This window comes from Bufo gargarizans, chromosome 1 (genome assembly GCF_014858855.1).
Source record: "Bufo gargarizans isolate SCDJY-AF-19 chromosome 1, ASM1485885v1, whole genome shotgun sequence".
NCBI classification, from domain to species: domain Eukaryota; kingdom Metazoa; phylum Chordata; class Amphibia; order Anura; family Bufonidae; genus Bufo; species Bufo gargarizans.
Genome location: NC_058080.1, coordinates 101,824,057 through 101,847,711, shown reverse-complemented (window position 1 = coordinate 101,847,711; position 23,655 = coordinate 101,824,057).

Below are 23,655 nucleotides of genomic sequence, written 5' to 3'. Positions count from 1 at the left end.
CGTAACAGAGAATCTGGCTTCATGTCCGCAGAGAATCAGTCTGCATGTCATAGCAGAGAATCAGGCTTTACGTCAGCCACCACTGTAACAGTCCATTGTCATGTATTTAGGCCCAGGCACCCAGGCAGAGGAGAGAGGTCCCGTAACAGAGAATCTGGCTTCATGTCAGCAGAGAATCAGTCTGCATGTCATAGCAGAGAATCAGGCTTCACGTCAGCCACCACTGTAACAGTCCATTGTCATATATTTAGGCCCAGGCACCCAGGCAGAGGAGAGAGGTCCCGTAACAGAGAATCTGGCTTCATGTCAGCAGAGTATCAGTCTGCATGTCATAGCAGAGAATCAGGCTTCACGTCAGCCACCACTGTAACAGTCCATTGTCATATATTTAGGCCCAGGCACCCAGGCAGAGGAGAGAGGTCCCGTAACAGAGAATCTGGCTTCATGTCAGCAGAGAATCAGTCTGCATGTCATAGCAGAGAATCAGGCTTCACGTCAGCCACCACTGTAACAGTCCATTGTCATATATTTAGACCCAGGCTCCCAGGCAGAGGAGAGAGGTCCCGTAACAGAGAATCTGGCTTCATGTCAGCAGAGAATCAGTCTGCATGTCATAGCAGAGAATCAGGCTTCATGTCAGCCACCACTGTAACAGTCCATTGTCATATATTTAGGCCCAGGCACCCAGGCAGAGGAGAGAGGTCCCGTAACAGAGAATCTGGCTTCATGTACGCAGAGAATCAGTCTGCATGTCATAGCAGAGAATCAGGCTTCACGTCACCCAACATTGGAACAGTCCATTGACATATATTTAGGCCCCGGCACCCAGACAGAGGAGAGGTTCATTCAACTTTGGGTAGCCTTGCAATATAATGGTAAAATGAAAATAAAAATAGGATTCAATGAGGAAGTGCCCTGGAGTGCAATAATATATGGTTAAGGGGAGGTAGTTAATGTCTAATCTGCACAAGGGATGGACAGGTCCTATGGGATCCATGCCTGGTTCATTTTTATGAACGTCAGCTTGTCCACATTGGCTGCAGACAGGCGGCTGCGTTTGTCTGTAATGACGCCCCCTGCCGCGCTGAATACACGTTCAGACAAAACGCTGGCAGCCGGGCAGGCCAGCACCTCCAAAGCATAAAAGGCTAGCTCTGGCCACGTGGACAATTTAGAGACCCAGAAGTTGAATGGGGCCGAACCATCAGTTAGTACGTGGAGGGGTGTGCACACGTACTGTTCCACCATGTTAGTGAAATGTTGCCTCCTGCTCACACGTTGCGTATCAGGTGGTGGTGCAGTTAGCTGTGGCGTGTTGACAAAACTTTTCCACATCTCTGCCATGCTAACCCTGCCCTCAGAGGAGCTGGCCATGACACCGCTGCCTTGGCGACCTCTTGCTCCTCCTCTGCCTTGGCCTTGGGCTTCCACTTGTTCCCCTGTGACATTTGGGAATGCTCTCAGTAGCGCGTCTACCAACGTGCGCTTGTACTCGCGCATCTTCCTATCACGCTCCAGTGCAGGAAGTAAGGTGGGCACATTGTCTTTGTAGCGTGGATCCAGCAGGGTGGCAACCCAGTAGTCCGCACACGTTAAAATGTGGGCAACTCTGCTGTCGTTGCGCAGGCACTGCAGCATGTAGTCGCTCATGTGTGCCAGGCTGCCCAGGGGTAAGGACAAGCTGTCCTCTGTGGGAGGCGTATCGTCATCGTCCTGCGTTTCCCCCCAGCCACGCACCAGTGATGGGCCCGAGCTGCGTTGGGTGCCACCCCACTGTGACCATGCTTCATCCTCATCCTCCTCCACCTCCTCCTCATCCTCGTCCTCCTCGTCCTCCAGTAGTGGGCCCTGGCTGGCCACATTTGTACCTGGCCTCTGCTGTTGCAAAAAACCTCCCTCTGAGTCACTTCGAAGAGACTGGCCTGAATGTGCTAAAAATGACCCCTCTTTCTCCTCCTCCTCCTCCTGGGCCACCTCCTCTTCCATCATCGCCCTAAGTGTTTTCTCAAGGAGACATAGAAGTGGTATTGTAACGCTGATAACGGCGTCATCGCCACTGGCCATGTTGGTGGAGTACTCGAAACAGCGCAACAGGGCACACAGGTCTCGCATGGAGGCCCAGTCATTGGTGGTGAAGTGGTGCTGTTCCGCAGTGCGACTGACCCATGCGTGCTGCAGCTGAAACTCCACTATTGCCTGCTGCTGCTCGCACAGTCTGTCCAGCATGTGCAAGGTGGAGTTCCACCTGGTGGGCACGTCGCATATGAGGCGGTGAGCGGGAAGGCCGAAGTTACGCTGTAGCGCAGACAGGCGAGCAGCGGCAGGATGTTAACGCCAGAAGCGAGAACAGACGGCCCGCACTTTATGCAGCAGCTCTGACATGTCGGGGTAGTTGTGAATGAACTTCTGCACCACCAAATTCAGCACATGCGCCAGGCAAGGGATGTGCGTCAAACCGGCTAGTCCCAGAGCTGCAACGAGATTTCGCCCATTATCGCACACCACCAGGCCGGGCTTGAGGCTCACTGGCAGCAACCACTCGTCGGTCTGTTGTTCTATACCACGCCACAACTCCTGTGCGGTGTGGGGCCTGTCCCCCAAACATATGAGTTTCAGAATGGCCTGCTGACGTTTACCCCGGGCTGTGCTGAAGTTGGTGGTGAAGGTGTGTGGTTGACTGGATGAGCAGGTGGAAGAAGAGGAGGAGGAAGCTGAGTAGGAGGAGGTGGCAACAGGAGGCAAAGAATGTTGCCCTGCAATCCTTGACGGCAGAAGGATGTGCGCCAAACAGTTCTCCGCCTGGGGCCCAGCTGCCACTACATTTACCCAGTGTGCAGTTAGGGAGATATAGCGTCCCTGGCCGTGCTTACTGGTCCACGTATCTGTGGTTAGGTGGACCTTGCCACAGATGGCGTTGCGCAGTGCACACTTGATTTTATCGGATACTTGGTTGTGCAGGGAAGGCACTGCTCTCTTGGAGAAGTAGTGCCGACTAGGAACAACATACTGTGGGACAGCAAGCGACATGAGCTGTTTGAAGCTGTCTGTGTCCACCAGCCTAAATGACAGCATTTCATAGGCCAGTAGTTTAGAAATGCTGGCATTCAGGGCCAGGGATCGAGGGTGGCTAGGTGGGAATTTACGCTTTCTCTCAAATGTTTGTGAGATGGAGAGCTGAACGCTGCCGTGTGACATGGTTGAGATGCTTGGTGACGGAGGTGGTGGTGTTGGTGGTACATCCCCTGTTTGCTGGGCGGCAGGTGCCAACGTTCCTCCAGAGGTGGAGGAAGAGGCCGAGGCGGCAGCAGCAGAAGAGGCCGAGGCGGCGGCAGCAGAAGAGGCAGAGGCGGCAGCAGCAGAAGAGGCAGAGGCGGCAGCAGCAGAAGAGGCAGAGACGGCAGCAGCAGAAGAGGTAGCAGGGGAAGCCTGAGTGACTTCCTTGTTTTTAAGGTGTTTACTCCACTGCAGTTCATGCTTTGCATGCAGGTGCCTGGTCATGCAGGTTGTGCTAAGGTTCAGAACGTTAATGCCTCGCTTCAGGCTCTGATGGCACAGCGTGCAAACCACTCGGGTCTTGTCGTCAGCACATTGTTTGAAGAAGTGCCATGCCAGGGAACTCCTTGAAGCTGCCTTTGGGGTGCTCGGTCCCAGATGGCGGCGGTCAGTAGCAGGCGGAGTCTCTTGGCGGGGGGTGTTCTGCTTTTGCCCACTGCTCCCTCTTTTGCTACGCTGTTGGCTCGGTCTCACCACTGCCTCTTCCTCCGAACTGTGAAAGTCAGTGGCATGACCTTCATTCCATGTGGGGTCTAGGACCTCATCGTCCCCTGCATCGTCTTCCACCCAGTCTTGATCCCTGACCTCCTGTTCAGTCTGCACACTGCAGAAAGACGCAGCAGTTGGCACCTGTGTTTCGTCATCATCAGAGACATGCTGAGGTGGTATTCCCATGTCCTCATCATCAGGAAACATAAGTAGTTGTGCGTCAGTGCATTCTATGTCTTCCACCGCTGGGGAAGGGCTGGGTGGATGCCCTTGGGAAACCCTGCCAGCGGAGTCTTCAAACAGCATAAGAGACTGCTGCATAACTTGAGGCTCAGACAGTTTCCCTGGTATGCATGGGGGTGATGTGACACCCAATTGACTAATGCCTGTACCTGCTCAGGCCTTACCATCCTTAGAACGGCATTGGGCCCCACCAAATATCGCTGTAAATTATGGCGGCTACTGGGACCTGAGGTAGTTGGTACACTAGGACGTGTGGCTGTGGCAGAACGGCCACGTCCTCTCCCAGCACCAGAGGGTCCACTAACACCACCACGACCATGTCCGCGTCCGCGTCCCTTACTAGATGTTTTCCTCATTGTTACCGTTCACCACAATAAGAAAAATATTATTTGGCCCAATGTATTGAATTCAAATTCAGGCCTTTTTTACAGACACCTAACACTATATGGCTATTTAGGTACCCTATTACACTAATACAGGCACAGCAGTAACGACAGATTTAGCTGAATATAAATTTGAGGCCTAGTATTTAGGCGCTAGGTAACAGGTATAGGTTTACTGACAGAATTAGACTTGGAAATGCACAGTAGCGTGTGTGTGAAGTTATTCAGAATGACCCTATGTGCACCTTGAATCTTATATACCCTTTTAGGGATAGATTTAAAATAGCTCTGATACAGCAGAAACCACTAAATTAGGAAATTGCTAAATTGGGAATTGTATTTCAACCCAGAACAAAAACTGTGATTTGACGGACACTAAATAACTTGACCAGCCACAGCAGTAACGACAGATTTAGCTGGATATAAATTTGAGGCCTATTATTTAGGCGCTGGGTGACAGGTATAGGTTTACTGACAGAATTAGACTTGGAAATGCACAGTAGCGTGTGTGTGAAGTTATTCAGAATGACCCTATGTGCACCTTGAATCTGATATACCCTTTTAGGGATAGATTTAACCCCTTAAGGACACAGGGCGTACAGGTACGCCCTTGTGCCCTGCTACTTAAGGACACAGGGCGTACATGTACGCCCTGTGCATTTTCGATCACTGCCGTGCGGCTGGCAGTGATCGGAACCCGGTGCCTGCTCAAATCATTGAGCAGGCACCTAGGCTAAATGCGCGGGGGGGTCCCGTGAGCCCCCCATGTCGGCGATCGCGGCAAACCGCAGGTCAATTCAGACCTGCGGTTTGCTGCGATTTCTGCAGTTTCTGATCCCCGCGGTCCCTGACCGCGGGGATCAGAAACTTTAGGATTAAAAATTGTTTCCAGTATCCCTCCCCCCTGCACCCCTGAGTTATTTGAGCACGGTGGGAGGTGCAGGGGGAGGGTTGCGGGCGGTGCGGGCGGTGCGGGAGGCGGGCGGTGCGGTAGGCGGGATCGCGATCCCCCGACCGCCTCCCATTGCGTAATCGTTGGCGTCTAGTGGGTATACCAGGGTGCCAGCACATTGCTGGCACCCTGGTATAAACGGCTGACATCGGTGATGCGATGTCAGCCGTTTAACCCTTTCCATACAGCGGTCCGTACGGACCGCTGTATGGAAAAGGTTAACTGCTCAGGGAGCTCCCTCCCTCTCCCATCGGGGGGCTGCTGTGCCTTTGCAGTCCCCCGAATGGAGAGGGAGAGAGCTTCCAGGCAGCCCCCCAAGCCCCGTCCTTACCCTTCCCCGTCTGCGCAGTTCTGGCCACTACTGAGCAGACGGGGAAGGTTCCCATGGCAACAGGACGCCTTCTCAGGCATCCTGCTGTCCATGGTTCTGAACAGATCTGTGCTGAAAGCAGAGATCTGTTCAGACAAAGTGTAAGTAAAATACAGTACAGTACTATATATATTGTACTGTACTGTATTATGCAGACATCAGACCCACTGGATCTTCAAGAACCAAGTGGGTCTGGGTCAAAAAAAAAAGTGAAAATAAAGTAAAAATCAAAAAACACATTTATCACTGATTAAAAATGAAAAAAATAAAATTCCCTACACATGTTTGGTATCGCCGCGTCCGTAACGACCTGATCTATAAAACGGTAATGTTACTTTACCCGAACGGTGAACGCCATAAAAAAAAAAAAAAAAAAAACTATGATGAAATTGGAATTTTGCCCACCTTACTTCCCAAAAAAGGTAATAAAAGTGATCAAAAAAGTCGCATCTACGCCAAAATTGTAACAATCAAACCGTTATCTCATCCCGCAAAAATCATACCCTACCCAAGATAATCGCCCAAAAACTGAAAAAGTTATGGCTCTTAGACTATGGAAACACTAAAACATGACATAACAAAAACAAAGACAGGTGCACTATGTGGTCTTACTAACCCTCATACTGGTGTAAAATTGAGAATTAGCCAACATATCCTACTTGGAGGACAAGTCTGAGCCCGAGCACCACGCCAAGGTTTCTCAAGTAGCTCGGGAACCTAACGCTAAACCTACCTGAGCCGTATGGGCAATACCAGGAGCCAGTGGGCGAATTACAGGTGCGCAAGGTCCGACTCAAAGCAATCTCCCAGTAACCTCCAGCATGTGACCATGCATACAATGGGAGGAGGCAGAGAGCTCTGAGCCCCACCCAAGACTGGCTGATATAGCCCAGGCCTCACATGTGCACCAGAATGCTGCCGGTGGATGGAAATAAAGGCACATTCAAACTAGGAGTTTCTACACCTCCAAAAATTCAAAATACAAAATACAATTTAGCGTGGTATTAAAAAGCAGGAAGTGCTCAACCCCATATGCAGTGGTGCATCTATACTGGGGGGGCAGATCCTGCACTTGTGGCCCGTTGCTAATGGCGATCCCCAGCAAAAATGCATACAATGGAGGATGCCTGCAGCGGACCACAAGTACCACAATGGACATCCTACACAGGATAGCAATTGTGTGGATGTGATAAGCAGTCAAAATGACATAACAAAAACAAAGACAGGTGCACTATGTGGTCTTACTAACCCTCATACTGGTGTAAAATTGAGAATTAGCCAACATATCCTACTTGGAGGACAAGTCTGAGCCCGAGCACCACGCCAAGGTTTCTCAAGTAGCTCGGGAACCTAACGCTAAACCTACCTGAGCCGTATGGGCAATACCAGGAGCCAGTGGGCGAATTACAGGTGCGCAAGGTCCGACTCAAAGCAATCTCCCAGTAACCTCCAGCATGTGACCATGCATACAATGGGAGGAGGCAGAGAGCTCTGAGCCCCACCCAAGACTGGCTGATATAGCCCAGGCCTAAACATGATTTCTTTTGTTTCAAAAATGAAATCATTGTGTAAAACGTACATAAATAAAAAAAAAAGTATACATATTAGGTATCGCCGCGTCCGTATTGACCGACTCTATAAAAATATTACATGACCTAACCCCTCAGATGACCACCGTAAAAAAATAAAAATAAAAACGGTGTAAAAAAGCCATTTTTTGTCATCTTCCGTCACAAAAAGTGTAATAGCAAGCAATCAAAAAGTCATGTGCACCCCAAAATAGTGCCAATCAAACCGTCATCTCATCCCACAAAAAATGAGACCCTACTTAAGATAATCGCCCAAAATTGAAAAAACTATGGCTCTTAGACTATGGAGACACTAAAACATTTTTTTTGTTTTAAAAATGAAATTATTGTGTAAAACGTACATAAATAAAAAAAATTGTATACATATTAGGTATCACCGCGTCCGTGACAACCTGCTCTATAAAATTACCACATGATCTAACCTGTCAGATGAATGGTGTAAATAACAAAAAAAAAACGATGCCAAAAAAGCAATTTCTTGTTACCTTGCCGCACAAAAAGTGTAATATAGAGCAACCAAAAATCATATGTACCCTAAACTTGTACCAACAAAACTGCCACCCTATCCCGTAGTTTCTAAAACGGGGTCACTTTTTGGGAGTTTCTACTCTAGGGGTGCATCAGGGGGCTTCAAATGGGACATGGTGTCAAAAAAACCAGTCCAGCAAAATCTGCCTTCCAAAAACCGTATGGCATTCCTTTCCTTCTGCGCCCTGCCGTGTGACCGTACAGCGGTTTACGACCACATATGAGGTGTTTCTGTAAACTACAGAATCAGGGCTGTAATGGAAAATTACGTAGTTGACGCAGAGCCGGGTTTTAATCCATAAAGGGCATAAATCACCTAACATTCCTAAATTGTTTGGAATAATGTGCTTTAAAACATTCAGTGTGTGTATACGATCAGGTATGATATTGTATTGATCAGGTAGTATAAGGGTTATGCCCGCTTCACAGTTACAGACCAAACTCTGACAGACCAAACTCCCCGTTTAACGCACTGCAAACAACCGCAAACAGTCCATTTGCACAACCGCAAACTTCCCATTTGCACAAGGTTGGATATCAAGCTAGCCATGTCCCGTTCCTTGTCCTCACTGATGTCAAAGTAGCCCTAAATTAGAGCATTTTAGATGCACTCTGGTGCTCCAAATCAATGTACCCCCCCAGGGGTTAATATCCACGCGTGGTTGAGAGACTGGACACTGACACAGAAGTTGGTCAAAGCAAACTCTAACTTTTATTACATGGGGTAAGCGTATATACATCTTCAGAAGAGGGCAGTCCTCACTGAGGCATAAACATTGTTTCATTGGTCAAAAAGGAAGAGGAGATAAGAGAGAGGAGATAATACACCAGCATCTGCGCACTGGGCCCTACTTTGGAATGTGAACTAATGTAAACATCTGGTTACCATCGCCATTTTGCAATGGCTTCTATTTTAACAATAATACTGCCTACGTCATATGTGACACTTCAAAGAGGTGCTTCTCTATAGGCAGTGAATAATATATACATATCATCGAGCCATATAATTGGCTTATGCACTCCTTCACACTCTATATACCTCCCTTGTTGGGACACCTGTACAAGGATGAGAAATCAGACACTTCTCACAGCACGGCTCTTTGCCCCCCCCCCCCCTCTCTTCTCCAGTCTTGAAACAAAGAGGGGGTGGGTGGGCACTTGGAAGTAGAAAAAGTTAACTCATTACAATCCTAGATATATAAAAATATAGAATAAAATTCACACATCTTTAACAGTCCCCCCTTGATATTCATTCTCTCCCTAAACCTAAACATCTGTCCCAATGCTCCAACATCCTCTTCACCAGCTTCCACGACAAGCCATACCTAGCGAACAGCCTCTTGTGACACTGGATTTGAGCACGGGGAAGTCAGATGATCTTTCCCTAACTGGCGTTGACATTATATGGGGGGACTGGAGGTCATCAGTGCTCCTGATTTTCTGGATCAAAGTTTTCATACAATTTTTCCAGATTCTTTTGAGTCATGATCAACAGTCACACAAGGGAAAACCAGTCTCAACACTTCCTTGAAATCAATCCAATTATCCTTTTCTTTGAGCTTCACTGTGCATGTGGTCAACAACACTCGGAATGGACCATCAAACCAGTAGTAAAAGACATCTAACGTGTCTTTTACTACCACCCAATCTCCAGACACAAGTGGGTGGGTTCCTGGTACTTTATCAAAACCTGGAAGTGAAGCAAAAACTCGAAAATGTACTTTAGTCAAATGCTTGTACAAAACTGATCACATAATCTGTCAGACAACCATGTTGCATCTGAAGCTGCTGTGGGAAATAAAATCCTATCCTAAGGCCTGACCCAAAAAGGACCTTATAGGGACAAAGGCCTGTCTCACAGTTAGGCGTATACTTTACTAAAAGAGGGCTACCAGCAGGCACTCTATTAAGGCTTTGAATCTTTAACTTAGTGTCCCGTTCAGTTTCTTTTCCCTACTCTACTGCTGCTTTGTGGATGGTACGAAGCATGTAAGGCCTGTCCTACACCCAAAATCTTCATCATCTCCTGCCTCACTTCACCTATGAAGTGAACACCTGTGTCACTTTCAATGATCTAAGGTCCCCCATACTTGCACAAAACTTCGGCCATAATCTTCTTTACTTCTTTGGGTACGGTTTTGACCATCCTGAAAACAAGTCATCACATATCAATACATACTCATACATGCCCACCTTGGGTATTTGAAGGTAGTCTACAAACGTTGAAACAGATACTAAAAGCAAGATGTGTTTCTTGGGTACCTTAACCACCTTGCCCACATTGTTCTGGCCACAAATCATTTATCCTTGAGTATGTCTGACTGTTACAGTGCTAAACCCTGGGGCGTACCATATGCTACGTACTAAATCACACATAGCAGTTTTTGTCTGGTACATCACTCCATGGGTTGCCTGTGCCATCGTGGAGTAGAGGGACCTGGGAAGGCAAAGTTTCCCTCCTTTTTTGTAGTCCCCCCTTTTCCATCCACCAGTCCCTTTCCTCCTTCCCCATCTGGTTCTGTAAGGTCTTAAGAACTTTTGGGAGACAGGAGGAGTTATTTCAGGGACCTGAACTGTGGCCACTTAAGACAGGGGTCTGCTTAGGTAATTTGGCAGCCATTTTTGCCTCCTGATCCGCCGTGGCTTTCCCCTTTGCCTCCTCTGCATCTGTTTACAGTGGCCTTTCGCTACTATCATCACCTCTCATGTTAGTGACAAGAGGGCTTCCATCAGAGACCTCACTGCTTCCCCATTTTCGATGGGTTTACCTGAAGCGATCAAGGAGTCTCTGGCTTTCCATATGGGCCCATAGTCATGGGCTATCCCAAAAGCACACCTGGAATCAGTGTAAATGTTGGCAGTTTTTTTATCTGCATATCTGCAAGCCATCTTCAGAGTCTTTTAGCTCCACTTCTTGAGCAGACATGTGTGGTAGTTCACGTTTAATCACCACTGCCCAACCTTTGCAGTACCTGCCATCCTGGCCATATCTCGATCCATCCACAAAGAGCACATGATCTAGATTACCTAATGACTGATTTACCAAATCCCACTACCTCTTGTGACATCATCTGCAAACAGTCAGGAGCCTCTTCCTTTGAATCTGGAAGAAAAGTTTAAAGTGCAGTGCCCTAACTCTTCCCTCCCCCCTTGGTCCAGAGGCAACAGGGTGGCTGGGTCCAAAGTATTACACCTTTGGAGAGCAACATTGTCAGACAACAAAATGGAACACTGCATTCTCAAATAACAGGCAACAAAACAATCATTTGGATTGTACGTTCATGAGGATAGATGTAATATCACCATCACTTTGTGGTTTAGAACTATCTCAGAGCTTTCATCAACTACTACAGCTCTGATGCAGACAGGGGCACCTCTGGCCACGGGATCAAGTCTGACTGAATAATATGCTACGGGGCGTTATTGCTGGCCATGCAGTTGGGTGAGGACAGCTGAGTCATGGCCACTCACTTCATTAACAATACAATCTAAATGTAATAATCTGATAGACTCAGTGTGGGGGAGCACAAAATTGCCAGCTCTAGGCATAAAAAGCATCTACCACCTCATCTGTGAGGCAGTAGGGACTTAAAGGACAAATCAATCACAGTGGAGTGAGTGGCGGTAATGGGAACCTGAGCCAACAAGGTGTGTGTTTTGGGCACAATGTGGGTGTTAGAAACTGTGGCTTCATTAACGGCATGTATGTCATGTACCATCCAATGGTGAGTGGTTTTGCTTTTCTCAGCTTCTGGGAGTACTGATACAAACATGGACCAGGGGATTTTATCACTAATGGCCAACAAACAAAGTTCCTGGTCGTTGAGGGCAACTGTAAGCTTCACAGTGCCGTCCTCCTGATATGAGATACCAGCATGTACTTTTGCAAGCAAATCTGCACCCAGGAGGCAACAAGGGGGGTTACCACTGACCAGCAAACAGGCAAGCGCATCTTGGTTAGGGGCAAATCTAATATGGATGGTTTCTGTTGAAAAGGGAGCGTACTACTTTCCCATACACTTCTACCCAAACACTGGTGTCCTTGGAGAGTAAATCAGGGAAGGCCATGTTTGCTGTGCACAACTGTCTTGGCTGCTCCAGTATCAATCAAAAACGGGACTACTTCTTTATCACCCAGAATGAGGGATATCATTGGGCCAGAATGAATCTGCTAAACATGTTTAAAAGTAGAGCCGATACTGGATTTCCTGTTTCCTAATCTTGATCTAACTCCCCCTTACCTGTCTTTGTGTTCTCCTTATAACAAAAAAAATGGGTGTCTGTGGGGACCGACAGTGATCCAGGCATGGTCAACATAGAATACAATCCTCTCTTGTGGTGTGGACGAGGGGTACCAAACACAGCACAACACTCTGTCTTCTGGAATCTGGGTCCCACAGACTTTGCAGGCCCATCATAGGGTGGCAGACTTACTTTTTCCTCACTTCAGTGAGGCGTTTGACATCAGGACTGAAGCAATGCCAAAGGAACACTGCCTATGGTTGGCACCGCTGAACCACCCAATGCTGCTTGATGTTACTCTGCATTTTGGCTTACAGAAGTATCCAACTTTTCCTATCGCGGAATTATTAGACTGGAAAACAGGACTTCCCATCTTCCATGGGAGTGTCTTATAACTAGGGGATGGGCACAAGGGCTGTCGTTGTCTGGAACGTCCACCCCTATCCTCCTCCCTCCGCTCTGAGTCATCTAAGTCCACCCCTTTCAGTCGGACGCTGTGGTCCTCCTTTTGTCCGTCAGTAATGTGCCAGCTGTCCATTAGAACAGAGCTCTGATGTTTAGCATAACACTTAACATGTAACACGTAACTTCAAACATTGAAACAAACAGATCTGACAATTTCTTATGGACAGACAAAGGGCCCTATAAGAAACTTTTCATTGACTTCAATTTAAAAAATGTACAGCTCAATCAACACTGCTGGCACCAATAAAAAAACAAAAATCTTCAAAGGAAAATAAAATAAAATCCTCAATGCGCATATTATTTTAAAAAAACAAATACCGTACTCCATACGCATTCATATTTTCATGTACTCATTTTCACAAACAGCTCATAACGACACCCTCATACATAAAATATGAATTGCATTCACAGCTCCGCTAAAAACATCCATCAGTCTTCACACATATTCACCTCAACTACAACTCAAAGCCAAACCCATTCACATTCCACTGAATCATTTATGTCTTCCAACCCACATTGTTTCATCCCAAAACTTGCAGCACAGACAAACACAGCTTTCCTGAAAACAGATAGCCACACCACACCCAGAATTGCTGATGGTCTGTCGCTGTAGGACAATATACCATACTGACACACATAAACACATATACACACCAGAGTGATCTATCAATTCAGATTATGGTTCTATGAACCCAGGCTTTCAGCATAATAGCCGACTACTAAACTTACATGGGTACCACCTCACAGCAGACTAGGCCAACATGAAGTGACGAACTAAATGGCAGAAAGGCGGGTAAGAGTATTCTTAGCGTTCTATTAAAGCCGGCCATCTCCTCTCTTCCGTTCGTCAAGTCCTGGGGCCTCTTGTGTGTTGGCTGTTGATGCTCCCTTCGCCTTGGGGTCCCTTCGTGGTCGCCATTCGTCAAAGTAGCCCTAAATTAGAGCATTTTAGATGCACTCTGTTGCTCCAAATCAATGTACCCCCCAGGGGTTAATATCCACGTGTGGTTGAGAGACTGGACACTGACACAGAAGTTGGTCAAAGCAATCTCTAACTTTTATTACATGGGGTAAGCGTATATACATCTTCAGAAGAGGGCAGACCTCACTGAGGCTTAAACATTGTTTCATTGGTCAAAAAGGAAGAAAAGATAAGAGACAGGAGATAATACACCAGCATCTGCGCACTGGGCCCTACTTTGGAATGTGAACTAATGTAAACATCTGGTTACCATCGTCATTTTGTAATGACTTCTATTCTAACAATAATACTACATACGTCATATGTGACACTTCAAAAAGGTGCTTCTCTATAGGCAGTGAATAATATATACTTATCATCGAGCCGTATAATTGGCTTATGCACTCCTTTACACTCTATATACCTCCCTTGTTGGGACACCTGTACAAGGATGAGAAATCAGACACTTCTCACAGCACAGCTCTTTGCCCCCCTCTCTTCTCCAGTCTTGAAACAAAGAGGGGGTGGGTGGGCACTTGGAAGTAGAAAAAGTTAACTCATTATAATCCTAGATATATAAAAATATAGAATAAAATTCACACATCTTTAACACTGATGTCATTGAAGGTCTCTTCCTCCACCCAGCCACGTACAACACCAAGGGTCCCCTAAAGGTGACAACAAGCCCCCTGGGACGCCTGCTGTGTTTAGTCTTCCACCTTTTCAAAGCCACCTTCCTCTTCTGACTCCTCTTCTTCAGACTCCTCTATCTGCGTTGCCGCAGGTTCAGCAATCTACGACGACAAGGCTGCTTCTGGTGGTGATGGTGACCACAACTCTTCCTCTTCATGCTCAACTATGGCCTGATCCAGCACTCTTCGCAGGGCACGCTCCAGAAAAAACGCATATGGAATGAGGTCGATGATGTTGCCTTGGGTTTGACTGACCACATGAGCCTATAGCCTTTGTGCATGATCGTTCAGTAACGCGGCCAAAAAATACCCAGCTCCGCAGAGGTTGTCCTCTTTTTTTAAAATTAAAAAAATCTGTTCTTACCAGTTTAATCTCTGTTTTGTCCCTTATCAGGGGCCGGTGTATGGAATAGATTTTAGGAACCGGGAGATTGAAAAAGATGCTTGGTCGGTCCTCTTACTTCCAATTTGGGACACTGCACATACGGCTTACAATGTACTGTGCCACCAGATATGAGTGGTGTGTTTAAGTAGTACTATTCGTATCAGTTTAATCCCTGTTACGTCCCCTAGTATTATTATTATTATTATAAGGTGTGTTAAGTAGTACTATTCCTATCAGTTTAATCCCTGTTACGTCCCCTATCAGGGGCCGGTGTATGGATTAGATTTTAGGAACCGGGACATAGAAAAAGATGCTTGTTTGGTCCTCCTACTTCCAATTTGGGGCACTGTGCGTGCGCCGTGCAGTGTACTGTGCCACCGGATATGAGTGGTGTGTTAAGTAGTACTATTCCTATCAGTTTAATCCCTGTTACGTCCCCTATCAGGGGACGTGTATGGAATAGATTTTAGACAACCGCAAAGAGTTGTCAATAGTTGACACACTCATGACATAAATTTTATTCCTCTATGTGTCAATCTTGGTGTAGTAATGACTGTGCTCGTGAGCACGTTTGGGAGATTGCAGGCAATTTTTTTTTTTCAAAGCCTATGGTCGTGCTGAGGTAGTTCAGTGACAGTTAAGTGACCCAGAAAACAATGATTCTGCAGTGTGGGCCCATTGTTGGCCTAGTAGGCTTTAATGATCACCTTAGATGATCACAAAGAAAATGTATGTTTTTTCTATGCAAAATTATCCAGCCGATTGCTTTTGGTCTGTTCACAATGAAGCAGCGACCTTATCATCTGGGGTGTGCCAACATTGCCATTGCCAACACTCATAGAGGTGGTCGCTTCATTGCGATACGCAAGCCCTTTCACCACAACAAGGTAACGATCACGAAGGGGAATTGACACATGTATGTGCCTTTTTTGTGTGTGGACCATTTTTAGCCCAAGGCAGCTCATCTCATCAGGCCTTTTTTAGTCGAATGTATGGCCCACTGTCAGTCCCTTCGGGATCCATCACTCATTCATCTTAATAAAGGTGAGGTAATCTAGACTTTTTTGACCTAGGCGACTTCTCTTCTCAGTGACAAAACCTCCTGCTGCACTGAAGGTCCTTTCTGACAGGACACTTGAAGCGGGGCAGGCCAGAAGTTCTATCGCAAATTGGGATAGCTCAGGCCACAGGTCAAGCCTGCACACCCAGTAGTCAAGGGGTTCATCGCTCCTCAGAGTGTCGATATCTGCAGTTAAGGCGAGGTAGTCTGCTACCTGTCGGTCGAGACGTTCTCTGAGGGTGGACCCCGAAGGGCTGTGGCAATGTGTAGGACTTAAAAAGCTCTGCATGTCCTCCATCAACAACATGTCTGTAAAGCGTCCTGTCCTTGCCGGCGTGGTCGTGTTAGGAGGAGAATTACTTTCACCTCTTCCCCTGTTAGATTCCCGTTGTGCTGTGACATTACCCTTATACGCTGTGTTAAGCATACTTTTTGGAACTGCTGCATCCTTTCCGACTTCTGGTAATTCGGTAACATTTCAGGCACTTTCTGCTTATACCTAGGGTCTAGTAGTGTGGCCACCCAGTACAGGTCGTTCTCCTTCAGCCTTTTTATACAAGGGTCCCTCAACAGGCACGACAGCATGAAAGACCCCATTTGCACAAGGTTGGATGCCGAGCTACTCATGTCTCGTTCCTCGTCCTCACTGATCTCACTGAAGGTATGTTCTTCCCCCCAGCCACGTACAACACCACGGGTACCAGATAAGTAACAACGAGCACCCTGGGATGCCTGCTGTGGTTGGTTTCCTCCTCCTCCTCAAAGCCACATTCCTTCTCTGACTCCTCTTCCTCAGACTCCTCTTCCAGCGTTGCTGCAGGTCCAGCCAGCGATGCTGATAAGGCTGTTTCTGGTGGTGATGATGGTGACCACAACTCTTCCTCTTCACGCTCATATATGGCCTGATCCAGCACTCTTCGCAGTGCATGCTCCAGGAAGAAAACAAATGGGATGATGTCGCTGATGGTGCCTTCGGTGCGACTGACTAGGTTTGTCACCTCCTCAAAAGGACGCATGAGCCTACAGGCATTGAGCATGAGTGTCCAGTAACATGGCAAAAAAAATTCCCAGCTCCGCAGAGGCTGTCCTAGCACCCCGGTCATACAAATACTTGTTGAAGGCTTTTTCTTGTTGGAGCAGGCGGTCGAACATTAGGAGTGTTGAATTCCAATGTGTCGGGCTGTCACAAATCAAGCGCCTCACTGGCATGTTGTTGCGCCGCTGAATATCTGAAAAGTGCGCTATGGCCGTGTAGGAACGCCTGAAATGACCTCACAACTTCCTGGCCTGCTTGAGGACGTCCTGTAAGCCTGGGTACTTATGCACAAAGAGTTGTACGACACATGCATTGCACATGTGTCAACTTGCCCAAATTCAATGCAGCCAACAAATTGCTTCCGTTGTCACACACCACTTTGCCGATCTCCAGTTGGTGCGGAGTCAGCCACTGATCCACCTGTGCGTTCAGGGCGGACAGGAGTGCTGGTCCGGTGTGACTCTCTGCTTTCCGGCAAGTCAACCCCAAGACGGCGTGACACTGTTGTATCCGGGATGTGGAATAGCCCCTGGGGAGCTGGGGGTGTGCAGTTGATGTGGAGCAAGACGCAGCAGCAGAAGAGGACTCAGCCGAGGAGGTTAGCGAAGAGGATGGAGTAGGAGGAGTAGAGGAGGTGGCAGCAGGCCTGCCTGCAAGTCGTGGCGGTGTCACCAACTCCTCTGCAGAGCCACGCATTCCATGCTTGGCAGCCGTCAGCAGGTTTACCCAATGCGCAGTGTAGGTGATATATCTGCCTTGACCGTGCTTTGCAGACCAGGTATCAGTGGTCAGATTGACCCTTGCCCCAACACTGTGTGCCAGACATGCCATTACTTCCTTTTGCACAATAGAGTACAGGTTGGGGATTGCCTTTTGTGAAAAGAAATTTCGGCCGGGTACCTTCCACTGCGGTGTCCCCGGTGTCTACACATTTTTTGAAGGCCTCAGACTCCACCAGCTTGTGTGGTAAAAGCTGGCGGGCTAAGAGTTCCGACAAGCCAGCTGTCAGACTCCGGGCAAGGGGGTGACTCTGTGACATTGGCTTCTTATGCTCAAACATGTCCTTCACAGACACCTGACTGTGGGCAGATGAGCAGGAACTGCTCAAGGCTCAAGGCGGAGTGGCGGGTGGTTGAGAGGGGGCAAGGAGGACAGCAGTGGTTGACGTGGCTGAAGATGCTGGACCAGGAGGAGGATGGCTTTGAGTTTGTGTGCTGCTTGTACTCATGTGTTGATCCCATAGGCGTTTGTGATGTGAGATCATGTGCCTTCGCAAAGCAGTTGTACCTAGGTGGGTGTTGGACTTCCCACGACTCAGTTTATTTTAGCACAGGTTGCAAATGGCATCGCTGTTATCAGAGGCAGACACACAAAAAAAATGCCACACTGCTGAGCTTTGCAATGACGGCATTCTGATGGTGGCAACAGCATGCGTTGATTGGCGTGCTGTCTGGCTGACCCCAGGTGCTGATACATGCTGTCTCACTGTGCCACTGGCTCCTTGCGACGACCTCCCCCTGCTTTCAACTCGTCTCCTCCTCCTCTCTGTCTCCCCATCTGAACTTTCCCCCTGTTCTTCTTCTCTTCGAGCGGGCACCCACGTGACATCCACGGACACATCGTCATCATCAACCGCTTCGCTTGTATCTGACAACTCAGCAAAGGAAGCAGCAGCGGGTACAACATCATCTTCATCACACCATACGTCCATGTGTGTAATGCAGCCTGACTGAGACATATCCCTGTTATCTACATCCTCTGGCAATAATGATTGCGCATCACTCATTTCTTCCAACTGCTGTGTAAATAACTCCTCTGACAGATCAAATGAAGCAGCTGTGGTGCTAGTGTTGGTGGTGGCGGCAGGCGGGCGAGTGGTAACTTAAGAGGTGCCCGAAGCTGAGCTGGAGTAGGATGGTGCGTCAAGGTTCCGAGCGGAAGCTGTAGAGGATTGGGTGTCCTGTGTTAGCCAGTCAACTATGTCCTTAGAACTTTTCGAGTTCAGGGTACGTGGCCTCTGAACACTGGGCATTATTCTAGGGCCAAAGGGAATCACAGCACCACGACCACAATGGCCCCTGCGGGGTGGCCTGCCTCTGCCTGTCATTTTTTTTTGATTAGTTTAGTTGTACTATGCAAGCAAGCTACTGTGACACCAGATATAAATGGCACTGTGCACTGGCAGAAGTTGGCAGAGTAAATGCTGTAGGCCTGACACACATGCTTGCAGACAACTAACTGCTATTCAATCTATTACAGTCAAAATTGTTTTTTTATATATATATATATATATATATATATATAATCTTCTGTGACACCAGATATGAGTTGCGCTGGTGACACTGTGCACTTGCAGGGCCTGAAATACACACGCGTGCAGGCAACTGACTGCTATTATTTCACAGTCAAAATGTTATTTTATTTTTTATGTAATCTACTGTGACACAAGATATGAGTTGCACTGGTGTGACACTGTGCACTTGCAGGGCCTGAAACACACACGCGTGCAGGCAACTGACTGCTATTGTTTCACAGTCAAAATAGTTTTTTTTTTTTATGTAATCTACTGTGACACTAGATATGAGTTGCACTGGTGACACTATGCACTTGCAGGGCATGAAACACACACGCGTGCAGGCAACTAACTGCTATTACATTACAGTCAAAAAAGTTTTTAGTTTTTTTAAATGCAAGCTACTGTGACACCAGATATGAGTGGTGGCACTGGGCAAGTGGGCACAGTATACGCTGTGAGCCTGACACACATGCTGGCAAGCAACTGCAATTAGATTACACAGAGAAAAAAAAAAGCAGACTGATGTTCTAGCCCTAAAAAGGGCTTTTTTGGGAGCTGTCCTTACAGCAGAGATCAGATGAGTCTCTCACTAAGAATGCAGCTTCCGAATTAATCTAAAATGGATGCTGTCCAGGAGGTGGGAGGGTCTGGGAGGGAGGGTCTGCTGCTGATTGGCTGGAATGTGTCTGCTGACTGTGAGGTACAGGGTCAAAGTTTATTCAATGATGACGAATAGGGGGCGGACCGAACATCGCATATCACAAGCTATGTTCGCCGGGAACTGTTTACCGGCGAATAGTTCGGGACATCTCTACTGGACACCAGTGCTGGTCTCTGAGAGAAAGAGCAATTAACTTTATTGAAGGTTTTGGGCCATTACAAAAGGGTCCGTGTATGGACAAACATGTCAGTCAAGGTAGCACATGAAGGTAGGCTGTGGACTTCACTGCCTTTTTTTGGAGAAAAGCCTCAGATGCCCTACCATATGTTTGTGACAGGCTGGTCATCTGTTAAAGAGTACACCACACAGTTAGGCACTGTGTGAGAAAAATGTTGCACCCCTTGGCCAAGTTGGTAAGTTTGCTTGGATTAATTGGGAAATAGACTCAAGAGGCATTTGTGGTATGGCCTAGACACCTGTGTATGCAGTAAGCCGGATTGGGACTAATGCACACTGGCGCAAGATTAATAGTTTTTAGTTTGTGACGCCAATTGCAATGTGCGCAGGTTATAGTCTCAGGGCCCTTTAAGGTGTTTTAGCTCACGTACCAGGTGAGGAATTCCAGAGGGGGATAATGTCTCTATGTAGTGTCAACGGTGCCTCCTACCTTGGTACTGCTAGACTCCTGGATCCTGGCTTACTTGCAATAAAATGAGTGTTGTTAATAGGAGTAATTGAGGAACTTTGATAGCAGTAAATGAGATCCAAACAGGTAATATGATCCTACTTGTCTTTACTGAATGGCAGCTTTAAATCCATATAAGTTACAGCAATAGTCTTGGGTCCCAGCAGGTATAGGCAATGTATGGCAGGGATCACTATCTCTTCTGCTTCTATACTATGTGCCTGGAGAATCTGGCAGGTATTTATCTTCTGCTCTGTCTGTCTTCTGCTTGTAATGGGCCTGACTAGCAGAGGAAGAATTTGGCTTCTCCTGGACTCTGGATATGTACTCACAGCTTGGCTCACAGGGAATGCTTCTTCCTGGAGGCTGGAGATGGCTGCTTTTTTGTCAACCAGCTGAGGCTGATGGCTCAGGCTGGGAAGAGTGATCTTTGCCTCAGCCGAGGCTGGATCCTAGGTTGGGATCCCTGTTTCTGGGAGCTCCTACCAACACAGCCTTCCTCAAGCAGGGGGGCTGGTACACTAACAAGAACTTTCTTTCCTCCCCATGAGGCAGGAAGTGGGAACATTCCACACCTCCTCAAAAAGGGGCGGAGCTAGATTGGAATGTACTATTCCAGTCTAGATATGCTAAACTGAACTAAACACATTGCTGCCACCTGCTGGTGTACATGGAAATCACAGCAATTATATGAAACAGGCATAGAAAATGCACATAATGGAGAATGCAGTGTTAGATTACACAAGATGACAATAAATATACACCTGACATGTTGTAGCAGGGAAACAGAGTTTAGTAACATACTCTGGGATGTTACATGTACAGCATAGGGGAACCCATGCATGTACCCTGGAGAGAGCAAACTTATGCTGCAAGTACACAGCCTCATCATTATCTTGCACCATCACACTGCTCAGTCGTATTATCTATTTTCCCCAGTATCCCAAAGGAGTGCTGTCTTGCACACCAAAACCCACTAACACCAAGGGCATCCCACCTACCACCAGGCAAGAGACCCCAAATTCGAATGTGCCCTGAAGGGAAGAAAGGGTGTTCGCCTCCCACCACTGCATGGCTTAGGGAGCGCCAAAGTGAAGACTGCCATCATGACTACTACCACTAATATCCTCGCCACCACTACCACTTCTTCTGCAATTTCACCAAAGGCTTAATTTGCATATTAAGAATCGTAACTCAGGAACGGAGCCTCAGATCAACAAAAGAAAAACAGTGTTTTAATCAGATGAACCGCAGCTATATGTCTATGCAAACAGTTGGCTAGGGAGATTGCTATTGACCCGTTCATTTAAAGCTGAGCTGCAATATCAGATATACTGTAGCTAACGGACTAGAGAAGTGCTGTTTCTGGAAAGGAGCAGCCATGTTTTTTTACTATTAAACAACCGCTTTAATCATTAGAGATCAGGACCAGCCTGCTAAAATTGTGACTTATTTCCATTGCTGGTAACTATCACATGATATCTACTGTATTTCAGTATATGCATTGTAACTGGTATTGTCATTTTTTCTTTTCTCCAGCTTTTACTTTTATTCAGCGAAGTCTACTCTATCAATGATCAGTGATGGGGATGAGTAAATCGACTTCGGCTGCTTTATCCGAAGCCGATTCGCATAAAACTTCGTAGTAACACTTTACAGAACGGGAGCTTGGTACCTTGGAACCAAACCTAAGTTTGGTATCCAGGTGTTTTACAGTAATAATTAATTCACAAAGTTATTGCACAAAGAAAGTCTCGTGAGACTTCGCAAAGTAATAACTTTGCCTCATCGGAGCCAATACATTCTAATACTGTACAGAGTTTTATGCGAATTGACTTCGGATGAAGCAGCCAAAGTCAATTTGCTCACCCCTAATCAGCGGCCAATGAAAATATTAATTTGAACCGAATTTTTGAAATGTGTTTATAGTTTTCCTGTAAAACATGTATAATATGTCATTATTGATCTTATGAAATTTTGTTAAATATTATCACCTCCATTTTGATTAATATTAAAAAAGAATATGTTCCAAGGAGAATTCAATGGGATATACTAAAATATAAAACGGTGTTGCTAGATTCCTAGGCGAGTCTTTGTTCGCTATAGTTACACCTTGGCTCTCCTCCACTATGCTTAGGTCCACCACCCAATGTGCCCAGTTTTATCTCTAGTTAATTCTAAAGTGTACAGTGCACTAATTACATCTTTAGCGATATGGCAAAAGCTCATGAATTTAAGAATACATTCATTTTGTCCTTAGTAGCTGCCAAGTTTCAGTGCTGCCTGAATAAATGTAATGAGGTAGGAAACAGCTGTGTGAAGGAAAAAAATACTCAGATGATACATATAATGTCAATGGCAACTATGACCTGTGAATGAACATTCACTATGAAATGTAACGGTAATTAAAATCCCCCAGTTGTAAGATTCTATTCATATTACAACTTCAAATACAAATATAACCCAAAGTTTGTAGATACAGCCAATTCAAATGTATTCATGACTGCCCAGCTGTGGGAACACAGCATCTAAAGCCATGATACCAAGCTGATGGCCATCACATGCCTACCATGCCATCAGACACACAATTACTAAAATAATGCCCTGTTTGCTAGCTACTGACCTGGCATGCCCAAACTGTCTTTGTCTTCAGTACTAAGTAATTTTTATCAATGCATGGGGTCTTTGTCCATGTAACTGCCTACAAATTATACCTCAGTCACAGCAATCAAGCTTAATACACAAGCTTTATAGTAGACTGATGTTTTATGACATCACTATGCAAGGGAATATCTTCTGGTTTTCTTTAAGAACTAGACAAACCACAGCCAAAGGAACCATAATCATCACTAGTTATCACATGAGCCACTAACACTATAATGATTAATGTATAATTGTTAACCCCTTCCAGGCACAGCTAGTTTTTACCTTCCTGAAAGTCAAATTTTGTAATTGAAAAACTAGCAATTTTCTAAATTTGAATTTCTCTGCTTTTAAGACAGATAGCCATTCTAATAACATTCACCATATTTCTACTTTATGTTGGCCTCATTTTGTAAATTTTTATTTTATATTTCATTTGCCTAATAGTAAATCTGTCTTAGTTTTCCATAGCAACCAATCAGAGCTCACCTTTCATTTTTTTAGAGACCTGTAGGAACTGACAGCTGATCTCTGATTGGTTTCTATGGGCAATTAAGGACAATTTATTATTCAGTTTGATAAAAGTGGCCTATAGTGTCAGAAAGATTGTGTTCTCCCTGGAGCAGTGAATAGTGATTGTGTAAGGCTATGTGCAAAGCAGATCAATTAAGGGAACACAAGTACCCAGGAACAAAACCACCA